This window comes from Gopherus flavomarginatus, unplaced genomic scaffold, assembly GCF_025201925.1.
Source record: "Gopherus flavomarginatus isolate rGopFla2 unplaced genomic scaffold, rGopFla2.mat.asm mat_scaffold_1493_arrow_ctg1, whole genome shotgun sequence".
Lineage (NCBI taxonomy): Eukaryota > Metazoa > Chordata > Testudines > Testudinidae > Gopherus > Gopherus flavomarginatus.
Window position 1 is genome coordinate 1 of NW_026114708.1, and position 15,148 is coordinate 15,148.

General features: G+C 50.6%; 1 non-coding gene across 1 annotated transcript; it reads left to right on the forward strand.

Annotated features, from left to right (window-relative positions):
- The first annotated feature begins 9,430 nt into the window (after positions 1–9,430).
- TRNAL-AAG (transfer RNA leucine (anticodon AAG)) lies at positions 9,431–9,503 on the forward strand. The gene has a single exon. It is a non-coding gene; the product is annotated as a tRNA-Leu (tRNA).
- The last annotated feature ends 5,645 nt before the right edge of the window (positions 9,504–15,148 follow it).

The following is a 15,148-nucleotide window of genomic DNA, read 5'->3' on the forward strand; positions in this document are numbered from 1 at the left end:
CTCTTGTCACCATCTTGACCATCGATTTGGATCGGTAGAAGCCCGGCTCCACCCCTCCCCCATCTAACTCACCTGGCCAGTGCAGTTAAGGGGAGCAACTAGTTGGTAACAACAGCAAGACGGAGTGTGTTTATGTCTGTGTGTGTGCGTGAATGCATGACTGTGATATATATCTCATGTGCATATCATAGAGTATTGATACCTGTATTACTAATAAATGTGGCATTTTGCCTTAATCCCCCTGAAAAGTTCCTGTACAGTACTTTGAGTAAAAACAGCGAGGGCCACAATACTCCAAAGAAAACAGCTGAGGACCGAAACCCCCCGGCCCTGCGGAAACACCCCCCACTCAGGACCCTCCCAGCCTGGCGGAAACACCCCGCCCAGCCCTGCAGAAACAAACCCTCCTTCCCCAGCGCCCGCCCCACCAAAACAGCTGTGGGTCAAAAAGGAAGGTTGGTGGTGGGGAGGTGTTACTTGATGTTAAATCAACCAGGGACTCCCAGCCAAAGAGGTGGCTGGGAGCCCTCAGGGTCAAATTAAAGGGCCTGGGGCTCTGATGACTGGGGGAACCCGGAGCTTTTCAGGGCTGGGGCAGGGATTTAAAGGTCCCAGAGCTCCTGCTGCTGAGGGGAGCCTCAGCCCTTGAAATCCCAGCCTCACTCCATCCCCTGGAGCTGCCGCCAGGATTCAAAGGGCTCTGTGCTGCCTGCAGCCACAGGGATCCCTGAGCCCTTTTAAATCTCAGCTGCTGCCGGGATTCAAAGGGCTCTGGGCTGCCCGTGGCGGTGGGGAGCCCTGAGACCTTTAAACCTCAGCTGCGGCCGGGAATCTCTGCGAGCAGCCCAGAGCCCTTTGAATCCCGGCCGTGGCTGGCAGGCCGGCTTTAGGAAGTGCGGGCCCCGCAGGGATGACTGGGGAAAAAAAAGCCTTTCAGTTCTTAACAACCGGTTCCCTATAAAAGTTCTGCCACAGTATGTATTTTTTGTACCAGTAGGGTTACCATACGTCCGTATTTTCCTCCCAGATGGCGATTTAAGAACCAAAAGCCTGACATGTCCGGGAAAGTACAGATGTATGTTAACCCTACCTAAAAGTTCTTTTTTAAAAGATGGGTCTGAACTAAAAATGAGCTCTGCCACTCCCTTAGGGTGTGCTAGGCTGCACATGTGTGGGTCCCAGCTGCATCCCTGCCCATCTCATTGAAGCAGGTGTGCAGCGGTTACTTTCCCTCGGAACTGCAGGGCACCAGTGAACATGGGGCTGGCTGGAGGTGGGGGAGGGGAGGATGCGAGAGGTAGGGTCTTGGCTGCAGCTGGCAAGGGTGTGGGGCAGGCTGAGACAAGAGGTGTGGGGTGGGCTGGCTGGCTTCAGGCAGGGCCACAGGGAGGGTGTGGCATGGGTTGGCAGGGCGTGGAGACAAAGGAGTGCGGGACTGGCTGGCTTCAGGCAGCGGGGTGCGGCAGGAGGTTGGCTGGAGACGGGTTGGTGCAGGGCTGAAGGCAAGGCAGGGGGTACGGGGTTGGCTGGAGACAGGGCAGGGGGTGCAGGGCTGGTGCGGGCAGGGCAGGCAGTATGGCAGGGGTTGGCTGGAGGACAGGGCAGGGGGGTGCAGGGCTGGTGCGCGGGCAGGGCAGGCAGTGTGGCAGGGGCTGGCTGGAGACAGGGAAGGGGTGCAGGGCTGGCTGGAGACAGGGGTTGGTGCAGGGCTGAAGGCAAGGCAGGTGGTGTGGGGCTGGCTGGAGATGGGCAGGCTGCAGGCAGGAACTGGTGCAAGCAGGGCAGGGGGGTGCGGGGCTGGTGCGGGCAGGGGGTGCAGCAGGGGCTGGCTGGGGACAGGCTGGCTGCAGGCAGGGCAGGGGGTGCAGGTACAGGGGTACAGCCCATCCTCTATGGTGAGTGCTTCCTTCTCCTCCTCCTCCTCCCCCTCTCCCACTAGGTAGCAGCAGCAGCCTGGGGCTTGGGGGCTACTTCAAGGGCCCGGGGCGCCCTGCTTCCACTGCCCCAGCTCTGTAAATACCCGCGAGGAACCCTGGGGAAGCGGCGGGGCTCCAGTGGCTATTTAAAGGGCCGGGGAGGTAGAAGCAATGGAGTCCTAGACTTTTTAAATAGCCCCCAGAGCCCCGCAGCCATACCCCAGGGCTCCAGCAGCAGGGCTCTAGTGGCAATGTAAAGGGCCTGGGCTTCCAGCCCCTGCTGGGAGCCCCAGGCCTTTTAAATTGCCCCCTGGGGAAACTGGGCCACCCTGGTACAGCGCACTGGCTTTTGCTGGTACCGGGGCTTGGGTGCGGGGTCCTCTTAGGAGCGAGGCCGATTCAAGGGAATTGGTTAAATTGGCCTAAAGCTGGCCCTGGTGGCTGGGATTTAAAGAGCTCTGAGCTCCCCGCCCGCCTGCCCAGAGCCCTATAAATCCTGGCCACGGCTGAGATTTAAAGAGCTCTGGGCTCCCTGCGGCTGCGGGCAGCTCAGAACCTTTTGAATCCCGGCCGCGGCTCAACTTTAAAGGGGTTTGGATTCCCTGCGGCTACAGGCAGCCCAGAGCCCTTTGATTCCCGGCTGTGGGACGCACAGTGAGACTTCACGGGCCGCACGTTGCCCGTGGGCCGTATGTTGTGCAGGCCTGGCATGGAGGCGCAAAATAGGTAAGAAATTTCCGTGGCCTGTCACTAGCAAATAGTAGCCACCATGGATCCTGCCAGAGGTGGCTACATCTTAGCACTGTGGGAAGCAACCCTTCACAGAGACCATTTGTCTTGTGGTTTGGGATACTTCTCAAGACATGCTGCACTCAGAGTGACCCCCTCATCCTGTGCCAGCTGGAGAAAAGAAAAGGGGCCAGCCAACTCTCCCACTACCAGCTGCGAACCACTGATCCCCAAACAGAGGGAGGCCTCTGGCTTTGATGTGTATTAAATATCAGGCTGGTCTCTTTCTTTGGCAAATATCTAACAGAGCTAAAAGAGGGAACAAATGATCCTCAAAGGAGAGGGGAAAGACAATCACTGGGAAATTTAATCTCCTGCAACATCCAGAATGGAGAGCGACTCAGGGCAACAGGATCCCCCGAAGGAAGAAGTTTTTGGGATTTAGAAACATAAGGAACAGCACAAAACTTGAGAGGATTGTTAATTGACATTTGATAATGACACAGAGGGAAAACCTGAGCTTTCAGATCAGTGTTCAGAAATGAAAGACAAAGGGTGGAAATCAGAGATTTTGGATCCATTTTGCAAATTATAGAGAGGAAAGTGGAAAATCAGAGGGATATTATATCAGTTGTTGATAGGAGGTAAAATCTGAGTGTTTCACATGAATACTTGATAAATGAATAAAGAGGAAATGGGCAACATTTGCAAACATTTTGTGTTCAATAATCTGAGAAAAGGTGTAAATCTGAGATTTTCTTATTATTTTATAATTAGAGACAGGAAAATCTCAGGGCATATTCAATTAGAAATAGACAACTAGAGAGAAGTGGGGCAAATGTTTAGGTTATTTTATTTGAATCTTTGAGATTTGCAAAGAAATTGTGTCACAAACTGCATATTTGATAACATGACAGGAAAACACCAAGATCTGAGGGGAGAGAGTCACTTTCCTGTCAGGGCCCAGTGCTCCCTCCCCCTCCCCCTCCGGGGTCTCTCACTCACTGGGGGCTCCAGGCGGGGCTGGTGCGGTCAGAGCCTGGGGCTGCCTAGGGGGGCAGGTCCCAGCTGGAGAAAGCCCCCCCCCCGGCCAGGATAGGAATGTGCTACTGGTAGCAGCCTGGGGCTGGACCCTCTCTATGGGGGACACTTGCTCCCCCCTCCCCTTCCTGGCCCTTCCCACGCCCTGTTGCCAGCAGAGAGTGCCCCCCCAGCCCAGCCCAGGGGTGTCCCTGTCTCAGGCCCCCCCCAGCCTCTGCCCAGTTCAGAAATCACTCGGGGGAACCATTTCCCACCTACACAAGGACAAATCACTGCAGGTGAAAATGGGGGGAAACACCCCAAACCTGAGATCTGAACTGGCCATTGGCAAAGGGGAGAGAAAATGGGGCACAATGGGGGGAGGGGAACAGGGGACTTCTCAGGGGTTTGAGGGAAGGGGGTGTCAGCCTGGATGTTGCTTGTTGCTCTCTAGGGAGAAAGGGGGCAGGACAGGAGAGGAGGGGGGGTCTCCACGGAGGGGGCAGTGGTAATTCCGAGGGGGTCTCAGCCCTCCCTTTTTCTCCCCGCTCCTCAGGGGTCACCTGCTCTTCTCCCCTCGCCCCCCGGCCATGTCCCGGCTGCACAGACATTTTCCATCCATCCCTTTCCCAGGTCTCCCCCCTCCGCAGCCCCTGCCCGACCCCACGCAGGGGCTGCTAGGTGTAATGCATGTTCAGTAGGGATTTCTCCCCTACTAATGCTGGGGTGTCCTTCTCCTATAGGTTAGTCTACTAATGATCTCATCTTGGTACCATGTGTGTCAGTTCATTGCCATGGCACTCGTGTGCTTAGACATCTGAGGATGCTCTATAGAAAAGCTCCTTGAGTGAGGTGATCCACAGGGAGTAGCTCAAGCTCCAAAGTGCCTGGCCAGGGGCAGGACATTGGCACAGCAAGGGCGGGGTGTGGCAGTGACATCACAAAGGCCTTTTGCAGGACCTCACACTATTGGTCAAAGACTATTGGTGAGCAGGTGGTGACCTCACAGAGAGATCCTGACATCAGTCAGGGGCCAGGGGCTAGGGAAACCTCAGAGACCCCTGTGGCTTTGCTTCAGCAAGTCTCCTTCTCCAGGTCTCTGTCTGAGGACTGAGAGAGTATTCGGGTTCATGGACGTGAGCGCCAGGAGAAACCTCTTTCCAGTTTTCTCCTTCCCTTGTAGTGATTTTACTAGAAAACAGCCGTCCCTCTTTAGAAGGTAAGAGCCTCCTGGAGGTGTGAAACCTGTTCAGTCTGATCCATCTGGTGAGAGTTGAATTCTAGGCATGGAAAACATGAGCTTAAGGAGGCAGAATTTTATTCCACACCTGGGATTTTGTCCCTTAGAATCATGGGGACATTAGGGTTTGTCCTTTGTGTTTCACCTTTTCCTCCATCCACCTGTCCCTCCCTCCTTTCTCTTCATCTCTTCTTTTGTCCTTTCTCCTGTTCCCCTCCCAACACCAGGACGAGTGTGTGCGTGTGTGTTGCGGGGGAGTGCTCTGCAGCTCTCACTGTGGGAGTTCCACCCAAAAATGTGAGGCTGAAATAGTGCTCAGGCAGTCAGGGCTGGATTAACCTTTTGTTGGCCCTGGCACCAAACATATTTGTGGGCCCCGGTATAGTCACTGTGGGCTCCGAGTGTGGGCCTGGTGGGGCAGTGCCATTGGTGCCTTCGTATACCCGGTACTGAACCTCAGAGATATTTTTCATTTTGATCACACACCTCTCCATGACTATATGCATTGCCATACACAGCTCCCTCAGCCCGCGGGTTTTCTTATTGAGCTGTACACCCATGTGGGTTTACTAGTGTCCACAGTGAGCAGAACTTTCATAGTGACCAAGGAAACTCCCCACAGATTTATCTCTTTCCTCATTCAGACCTTCTCTAGCCATGTCTCCAGTACCCCCCCATGTCACCAGTCACTGCATGTGGTCCTAGTCTCAGCTCAAAGTCCTAAAGCCAGCAGACACCTGATTAGTTCTGACAGATCCCTCCCTCAGCCCCCATCCTGCCATGTGAGCAAGCCACCTGCAAACACCATTTCCCCAAAGTGAGGACTTAGCCCTTGGGAATCTGAAGACACCAGCGTCTCTCCCTCTGCTCCCATCTACGTGCTAGTCTGCTACCTGGTCACCACCACCTCTCCCCATACTTGTTTCCTTTCTACTTTGGACATGCTCCCAACCAGCTGGAAGCTCCCTCTGCAAGCCTGACCTGCTCCCGCCTTCCCTGCTCCCCCGACATTCCTTTCCTACTGGTGACCTCTGTTCCTTGAGGTTAACTCCAGTGTCTTTAGGTGCTCTAGCTTAATGGCCCCAGGAGTCATAGAGCCACTTGTAGTTTCTCTAGCTACAGCATGGGGCAACTGCCAGAGGCCAGCCTTAGACAGCTGCAGCTACTAGCCGCAGGAGCGGAGGCAATGCCAAGGCTGAGCATGCTTGAACCTTGCAAGGGCAGCACTAGGGACTCTAAATCCTCAGCACTGGCCCTAGGCAGCTGCAGACTCTGCAGTTAGGCACTTTCCTCCTCTAGGTTCCTGCATGGTTACAGAACTGCAGTAAAGTGGAACAATTATCAGCTTCTGTGATTGGAAGATGTCTGGATCCATCTAATAAGACCGTCCTACATAAATGAGGAAAGTTGAGGTGCCTTTATTATTCTTTTGTTCCATTCTTTGTTTCTATGGGGAATTTGCCAGTGCAATATCACTGTCTTCCTTTTAAACAAACAAAACTAAAAAAAAAAGTGTAATGGCTGTTGAAAATAGCAATTCCAGCCCTCGTTAGCACTGTGAAGACCCCAACGTTTGTTGCTCAATTTTCTCCTACTTTTTCTACAGTAAATGACAGTGGATCAGCATATTGATTTGGGAGAAATGAAGTAACAGCTGCCCAAATTGAGCTTGAGCACTCCTGATTTTGAGGTGTTCAGATCTGGAAGGCAGGGGCTAGATTCCCTTTATGAATATTAGATACATCTGGAAAGGAAAAGTCAATTTCTATTTTCATGGCTCAGAAGTGGAAATCCTCCTGTCCTGTATCTGAAGCTGTCCAGGTCCAGTAGAGCCTCCCCTTCCTTACTTACCATTTTACCTTCTGGTGGGATCCACATACCTCCCTTGCCCAGCTTCAGATAGAGAGGGGCCCTGTCCAGTTAGTCCACCCAGTTCCATCTTTGGGGGCTGCCAGGCGAGGTCACACCAGCATCCCTAAACCTGTCTGGGGAAGTCTTCTGAGGGTGCTACCTGGGCCAAAGCCTTCTACTCCTTGGTCACACCTCTTCCCTATTCACAGGTGGCACCCCCTTCTAGCAGACAGCCAGCCCCCCAGCCACAGCAAGCTGCAGCGCATGGAGTCTCACAGCTTCCCCCCTCCCTTTCCTGTTGATAGCAGCCAAGGGAATGCTGGGAAATGTTCCTTCTCTGCTCCAAGGCAGGGAGCTGGTCAAGGAACTACAGCTCCCAGGGCCCTATGGGGTCTCAGCTCCCCTACTGAATCCAGGCTGCTCTGAGGCTCCCTTTCTGCAGAGGGGAGGAAGTTACTGTTACAGGTCCCTTCAGAGCTTGGGCCTAGCACTATGGCACCATGTCAAATCCAGTACTGCTCCCAACTCTATCCAGCTCTGCTGCTGGCAGGATCCCTTCCCATTCTTTTTGTTTCCTGTCTCCCCTCCAAGGAAAAGCTCTGCATTGTTCCTGTGTGGGGAACTGAACCCAGGCTGTCTGGGTGAAAGCCAAAAATCCTAACCACTAGACCACATGGGACTTCCATAACACGTTTACATGTTCATATTCAATAACACAATTAAACGTAGCCATTCAAAGTAGCCATTTAAAAGAAGCCGTTCAAAAAACTTCAAAAACAGACTTCAAAGAGAAATTGCAGAGTTACAACTGATCTGCAGACTTAACACCATTAATTTGAGCTTGAAGAGGGACTGGGGGTGACTGGCTCACTACAAAAGCAATTTTCCCTCTCTTGGTATTGACACCTCCCTGTCAATTACTTGGAGAGAGCCACATCCACCCTGACTGAATTAGCCTTCAACACTGGTTCTCCCCTTGTATGGTAACTCCCTTTACATCATGTTCCAATATATATTTATGCCTCTATCTGCAATTTTCACTCCATGCATCTGAAGAAGAGGGCTTTTTACCCACGAATGCTTGTGTCCAAATAAATCTGTTAGTTCTTAAGGTGTCACCGGACTCCTCGTTGTTTTTGTGAAATAAAAGCAAAATGCACTCTGAGCTGATCTTAACCCTTTCAATGCCCTTACAAACTTAGATGCTTCTCACCACAGGCCGGCTGGTGTCTTTTCAGCCAGGCTCTCCCCTTTCGTCAGCGCTTCAGTTGCTTGGTGTGGGGGTGTCTGTAGATGTAGGTGGACGAGAGAGACAAAGCATGGCAAATGTCTCTGCTTTTATCATGTCCTTTCTTCCCTCTTGGCTTTGCTCCCCCTTCAGAGTCAGGTGAGCATCACTGCGTCTCTCCAAGCAAGTCTGAGCAATTCCCCTGGGGTGTCCTCTTGCAGGTAAGTGATTGCACTGTAGCTCCCTTGCTGAACAATGGCTGTTGATGGGTTGTTTGACACCCTGTCCGGGTGTTGGTTACTTTCCTTGCTGTTGTCACTGGGGAGCTAATATTTGGCTGACTCCCCCACCTTACAGCATAGTGATAACCACACTGCACAATTCTCATAACTTCATATGCATGAATGGTAAACATCTATGGGTAGAGAAATGACTTTCAGCAGATCATATCCTTTCCCCTGATACCTTACAAGGCATGCTCTGTATATAAGATCACGATTATATGAAAATGAGGAATATGGGGGTTACAGCACACTCCCCCAAAGGTACAGAATGTCACACTGAGATTCTATTTTCATTTGTTATGTAACAGCATTAAAGAGATCCAGTGACTGACCAATGGCATTTTCAAGTGCTAAAATAGCAAGCGCTGTTGGTCTCTCATTGGCCATCAGCGACTGAAGATACGGTTTAATGAGCCAGAGCTTCAAGGCGAGGGTGGCTCTGTCCACTGCCTTCCGTTGCGCTGCTGGGCACCAAGTCCCTGGCGGTCAATATGTGAAGCTGGGAGAAGAGAGTGGGGTGGCAAGCGGTGGTAGAACTTTTGCCACCAGGGTCTAGCTGTCTAATTTCCTCTTCGTACTGCTGGGCCCCCGTTGCCTTCAGGTAACACAGGAACTAAGGCAGGAATAGGGTGAAGAAGCAAGTAAAGCCGAGCAAGGAAGGCAAAAGTTAATCTTATCTTTATGGGCAGCTCGCAATGACGTCCTTTTTCTGTGCCACAGCTGACAACAACATCCCAGACAGAAAAGTAACAGGCCAAAAAAGAAACCTAGCAGCTGCTGAAAGAGTTCAGCTGGGAGCGTGCTAGACTAACAGGCTCTTCTATCCTCCTTTATGCACGGGCGGGATGTTTTCTGAGAGTGCAGCAGTTCCTTTAACTGCCACGAGTCCCTCATTTCAGGCTATGCAGCAGGAAAAGACAGCATGGGCTTCTGCACCGAGTTGGCCCACCTGACCTTTCATTCTTCTCTTGCTCTTTGTCAGCAAGGAGAAGAAAAAGAAGCTCTCCCTCAAGCTGGAGTCACACGGGCGAGGTAAGGACGACTTCCTGAGTGCTGGCTCCAGTCCTCTGCCCTGCCAGCTGACCTATCGAGGGGCTACCACCACATTCTCTAGATTTGTCCATCGGTCTGTGCCAGAGTGAGCAACAACCCAGTAGGTGGAGTTTCTGTAGTGTAGTGGTTATCACATTTGCCTAAGACGCAAAAGGTCCCTGGTTCAAAACCAGGCAGAAATGTGCTGGCTTCCTTTTCCCAGATTCCCCTTGTTATTCAGAAAGGACACTCCTCCTATTGGCCTGTCCCTGGGATAACTCCAACCCCTGCATGACAGAGGATGCTGACAGCAGTGGAGAAAGCACCTTGGTGTCAGGCTGGAGAACCTAGAGTAGTTAGGCCAGTCACCATTTGGAGGCTTGTGGCTTGGCCACCTCTGCTCTTGGAGGTTGGCCTATAGAGGCTCTCACTTCCTGCTGGGCTCCTTTGCATGACTGGCCAAAGGAGGAAGTGAGGCAGGAATGGGGCAATAGAGGAAAGTTGAGCTGAGGAAGGCAGGGAAGAAGCTGTGCGGCTAAGTGGGGTTAGTAGAGCACCACCCTTCATTCTGCAAAGCCTGGGGAGGTGTGGTTGGCTGCTGGGAGGTAGAATCCTGTGCCTGCCTCTTGGCTTCCCAGGAGTGGCTACTTGCAGCCCAGGAGAAGAAGGGAGGTTCTGGGTGAAAGGAAAACAAGCAAAGCTGAGTCCAAGTGGAGAATGGCGGCTCCTTTATGGCCAACCTGGGGGCATGACTGATGGTTTTAGAGGTGGAGGCTGGGCTGGCTGTGAGCAACTGGGATCCAGGAAACCCCCACCTGCCCTTCTGAGGGCTGAACCCATGGAGGTGCGGTTGGCTGCTGAGAGACAGACCCCTGTGGCTGCCTGTTGGCATCCCAGGGATGGCTACTTGCAGCCCAGGAGACGCGGGGTTCTGGGGGGAAGGAAAAGCAGCAATGGTGAGGCTGAGTGGGCTCCTTTCTGGCCGAGATGGTGGACTGCGGTGAGTCTGGGAGTTGCCTGTAAGCCATAAGTGGACGTAGTGCAGTGAAAACTGCTGCTCCATTCTGGCCGACCTGGGGGCGCCATGGATGACTTGGGAGTGGGGGCAGGGCGCTGACTGTGAGCAAATGGGATCCAGGAAGCCCCAGCCTGCCCCTCCAGGGGCCGAGTCTTCTTCTCTCCTGCCATGGGGAGCCCGACGTTAAGCCTGCCCAGCATGTGCAGCAGCTCGAGCATTAAGCCTTCCTGTGTGCATAACTGAACTACGCGGTAGTGTAATAAGGTGTAAAGTTTAGATTGTGAATTTATCTTTAATTTCCATGGTAATTTACTTTGATCTTTTATTCCTACCACTTATAATCCTTAAAACTCCATCTTTCTGTAGTTAATCAATCTGTTTTATGCTCTACTTAAACTGGTGTATTTTGCTTGAAGTTCTTGGGAAATCTCAGCTCCATTACAAGGCTGGTTCATGTACTATTCACAGTGAGGGAGGGGTGGATCCTGTGTAATAAACTCACACTGATCAGGCTTCTGATTAAGGCAAGGTGGTATGATCCAGGGGTGCAAGGCTGCAGAGCTGTGGTGGGGGCGACTTTCTATCATTAGTGTTATGAGTGGCTGCAGAAGCATTCATGTAATTCAGTTGGCTGTGTCCCTACCTACGGATGTCTGTGTAAGTGCAATATCTGCCAGAGATTCACAGCTTGTCTCAGCATCACATGTGTGAGAGGGAGCCCAGGTGGTGGGACAAAGGGCTCAGGGGTCCCACTGTTCAGTTGCATCCCATAGATCGCATCACAGACTTTCAACAACCACAGCGGGTGCTCACTGAGACAGAGAGAGATATGCCAAAATAGTGATATCCAGTGCCAGCAGACATCAAACTATCAGAAATTCTGTGAACAGAGAAGACCCTGCTAGTGGAAAATGGCTTGTGAGGTATCATTAGAAAACGCATAACCTACTGAATATTATCCTCCTGTTAAAATGTGTAGTAACACTGTATGTAAAATTGTGAGATTTTACAGTATGATATTACTGAAAAAGTTACAGTTCTGGGGAACACCCACAGACCAGTTCCTCAGAGACAGCAAGGCAAACAGCTGGTCAAACAGCCATTCTCCTGCAGGGGGAAGGTGTGAAGACATTAAGGGCTGGTCTACACTACGGGGGGAAATCCATCTTAGATACGCAAATTCAGCTACGTGAATAACGTAACTGAAGTCGAATATCTAAGATCGGATTACTCACCCATCCTCACCGCGCTGGATCGATGTCCGCGGCTCCCTCTGTCAAATCAGCAACTCCGTTGGGGTTGGGGTTGTTCCGGAATCGATATAAGCGCGCTCGGGGATCGATATATGGCATCTAGATGAGACGCCATATATCGATCCCCGAGCAATCGATTTTAACCCGCCGATACGGTGGGTAGTCTAGATGTAGCCTTACATTCCATCACAGGGACCTATTGAGGCTGTTGTGGAAAACGACCACAGGATTAATATTTGAATCAGCTCAGCCTGAGGCTCTTTTCTTGGTTACAAGCACGCAGGGGGCGACAGCTATTGGAATACTGTTCCTGAGCTAAAAATCACACAAGCCTTTTACAGCTTAAAACCACAAACAATGACACATACGTTGCAATATATTCCAAATAAGGAAATTAACGTGCAAAATATGATGCAGGTCAAAAGCAAGCTGAACAATCAGTTTTCCATATTTGGCCTTTCCTGTTATTTTTATTACACCTGGTGATATGGGAGCAAGACTCTCCATGTCTCAAGAAATGTCACTACCAACCTAGGCCATTTTCACATGCTGGGGTGCAATCCAGATCAGCGAGGAGTTGTGTCATCTGTAATCCTGGGTGAGATTCAGTGTTCTGCTGCTGGAGCTCCCCTGTCTGGATACTCCCAGCCAGCGTTCAAGGACGCACTGAGTGTCTATATGATAAGTAACCCTGGATTGGCAGCTCTGACTCCAGCCGCCTGCTTGTTACACCCCAAGCACATTCTGGTTTGGGTAGAGAAGGCTCAGGGTTTGAGAGAAGGCTGGGGGTAGGAAGCTTCTGTTCATTATGCTGGACCTAACCCCAGTTTTACTTGAGTAAAGAGGAGATATTTGACATTGTGTGATGCTGCTCCTGTGCTCTGTTCCCAAAGTGTTCTGCAGCAGAGGAGGGTCTCTGGTAGTATGTATGTTACTGGCCTATTGGGGTGATGCTGAAACAGGACAGGGTACAGATGGCATTGTGGGGGTGGCATGAACCTTCACTCTTCATTTCCCCTTCCAAGAACAGAAGGGACAGGAATCCTTACCCAGCAAGACCATCGTCTCATAGTTCCCCTGCATGACATCTCTGTAGAGGGCTCTCTGAGTGGGGTCCAGCAGAGTCCCCTCTTCCCTGGAGAAATACACAGCCACCTCCTCGAAGGTCACCGGCCCCTGAAAGAGCAGGAGTCCAATACTCAGTACCTGCTGACCCACTCACAACCCCACTATTCACGGAACAGCAGCACCAGGGAAATGGAAGCTCCGGGAGGCACATGTTAACAGAGTCCCAACCCACCTTGCTTACAGCAGCCAGGAGGCATCAGAGGGTAGAAAGAGAGAACCTTTGTGTCTCCCATCTGACAGACAGAAGCAGGGTCTTCACATTTATCACATAGCTACTAGCCAGAGCTTAATATAGGAGATGGGGCTGTCTCTGGACCCTGATAGTGGCTCCCTGGTAGGAATCCAAGCACTCTCCAAATAAAATATATGGAAGAAAGGGGAAGTCAATCATAAAGAATAGAAGTTAGAAGGTCAGAATTGTAGTGCCCATTAACAAAGGTTTAGAGAAAATAGAGCCTATCAAACTAACGGGATATCCTTATTGGATGAGATCAAAAGTTTGGTTGCAGCTAATAGTATTGATGTAATATACCTAAACTTCTGTAAGGGACATGACTTGATTAGCACAATATTTTTACTAAAGAAAACTAGAATGATACAAAATAAACACGGCATACATTAAATAGATTAAAAACTCTGATAGTAAATGGGGAACCATGATCGAGTGGATTTCTTTCTAGCAGGTTCCTGCAGGGATTGGTTCTTGGCCCTGTGCTATTTAACATTCTTATCCATGACTTAGAAGAGAGTACAAAATCATCACTGATAAAGTTTACAGTTGCCACAAAGATTGGGGTTGGTGGTAATTGATGAAATGTCAGTAGATTCAGGCTCCATCGCTGAGAGTCTGGGAAGTTGTCCCAGCCCTGGCTGGAGGGTTATTTCCTGTTCCACAAAGAGGGGAAGTTCCATTCCCAACTCCTGTGCCTTGAAATTACGACCTATCTGAGACTACACCCCCATATTCATCATAGTGGTATGATTATAATATTATTAGGAAATAATTATGATCTATTTTGTAGAAGATGCATCATGTGTGGTGTCACTGGAAAAGTTCTGGTTTGCTGAATAGGATTATCCTATTTGTGTGCACATATCATGTTCGTATCTGAAGTTATGGATATTGACTCTGTATCTGTATTTCAAATGTGCTTACTCTGGGTAACACCCACAATGAGCCTTTCAGGTACAACAAGGAAGAAGCCAGACAGTGCTGATGGCTCAACAAAGACAATGGACTGTGGAAGAGCTTAGCCTTCCTGTGAATGTTTCAGCCAGCCTATGAGTCATGGCTACTATGACTCAGCAGGGCCTGTGACCAGATCACATGACACTAAACTCCATTTTAGTACCTGTATTTTTCCACAAACTGGACTAGGAACTGAGTTTGGAACAAAAGGTTCCCACCATATGGAAAAGCTACATAAGGTGGGGTGTGACATCATCTCTTGGCCTCATTCTCCACACAAGAGAACTTCTGGAAACACCTGAGAAACAAAAACGGATGTGGGGGAAGTGCTGCTCCCAGGATCAAGAGATTTCTAGCTTGTGTATGGAAACTTGGGGGACTGCTTGTACCATCAGTCAGGGTAAGAAATTGCTAATTCAAATTCTATCCATCTAGTATGTTAGGCTTAGTCTGAGTTTTGGTTATTTGCTAAATAATCTGCTCTGATCTGTTTGTTATCACTTATAATCACTTAATCTATCTTTCTGCAGTTAATAAACTTGTTTGATGCTTTATCTTAACCAGCGTATTTTGAGTGAAGTGTCTGGGGAAAATCTCAGCTTGTTGTGCACATCTGTCCCATATCGAGGGGAAGGGGAACTACATTAATGAGCTTGTATTATAGAGATCCCTGTGCACTATAAGATGGTATCATTCTGGATTTATACTACAGCAAGTGTGCAAGGTTGGGGAGTGGGAAATTGGCTCTTGTCTTCTATCTGCCCTTGAGTGGCTTAGGTAACGCACTCAGGTAGCTTAGTTGGCTGCATGGCGCCACCTGCTGTTGTGCTGGGTGATAACAGGCCCTGGAGAGGCTGGCGAAATCTCCAGCAAAGCAGTGTGAGAAGGGCCAGCCCAGCGTGAGGGTTAGAGGACACAGCAGTTCCCAGAAGCTCCACAAACTGCCTCCTGGGGGTGACAACCCATCACGCCCTACACTACACAAGTCTCAGCAGGTTTGTCACATGCTGTCCCCTCCCTTTCTCCACCCGAGATATTTCCTGCTTCCCACCACCTCTAGCAATTCCCACCCTCTTATGCATTTACTGCTCCTCAACCTCCAAGCAGAGCCCGCCACCCTGATAATCTCTTACCTGAGCCAGCTCCATTGCAGCCATTTCCTTGCCCCCGGGAGGACGAGATGATCTGCAGCGAAACATGGATGTTATTCTCTGGCCTGCCGGGGTGAAAAGGGCAAGGTGTGAGAATTCAGACTAGGCT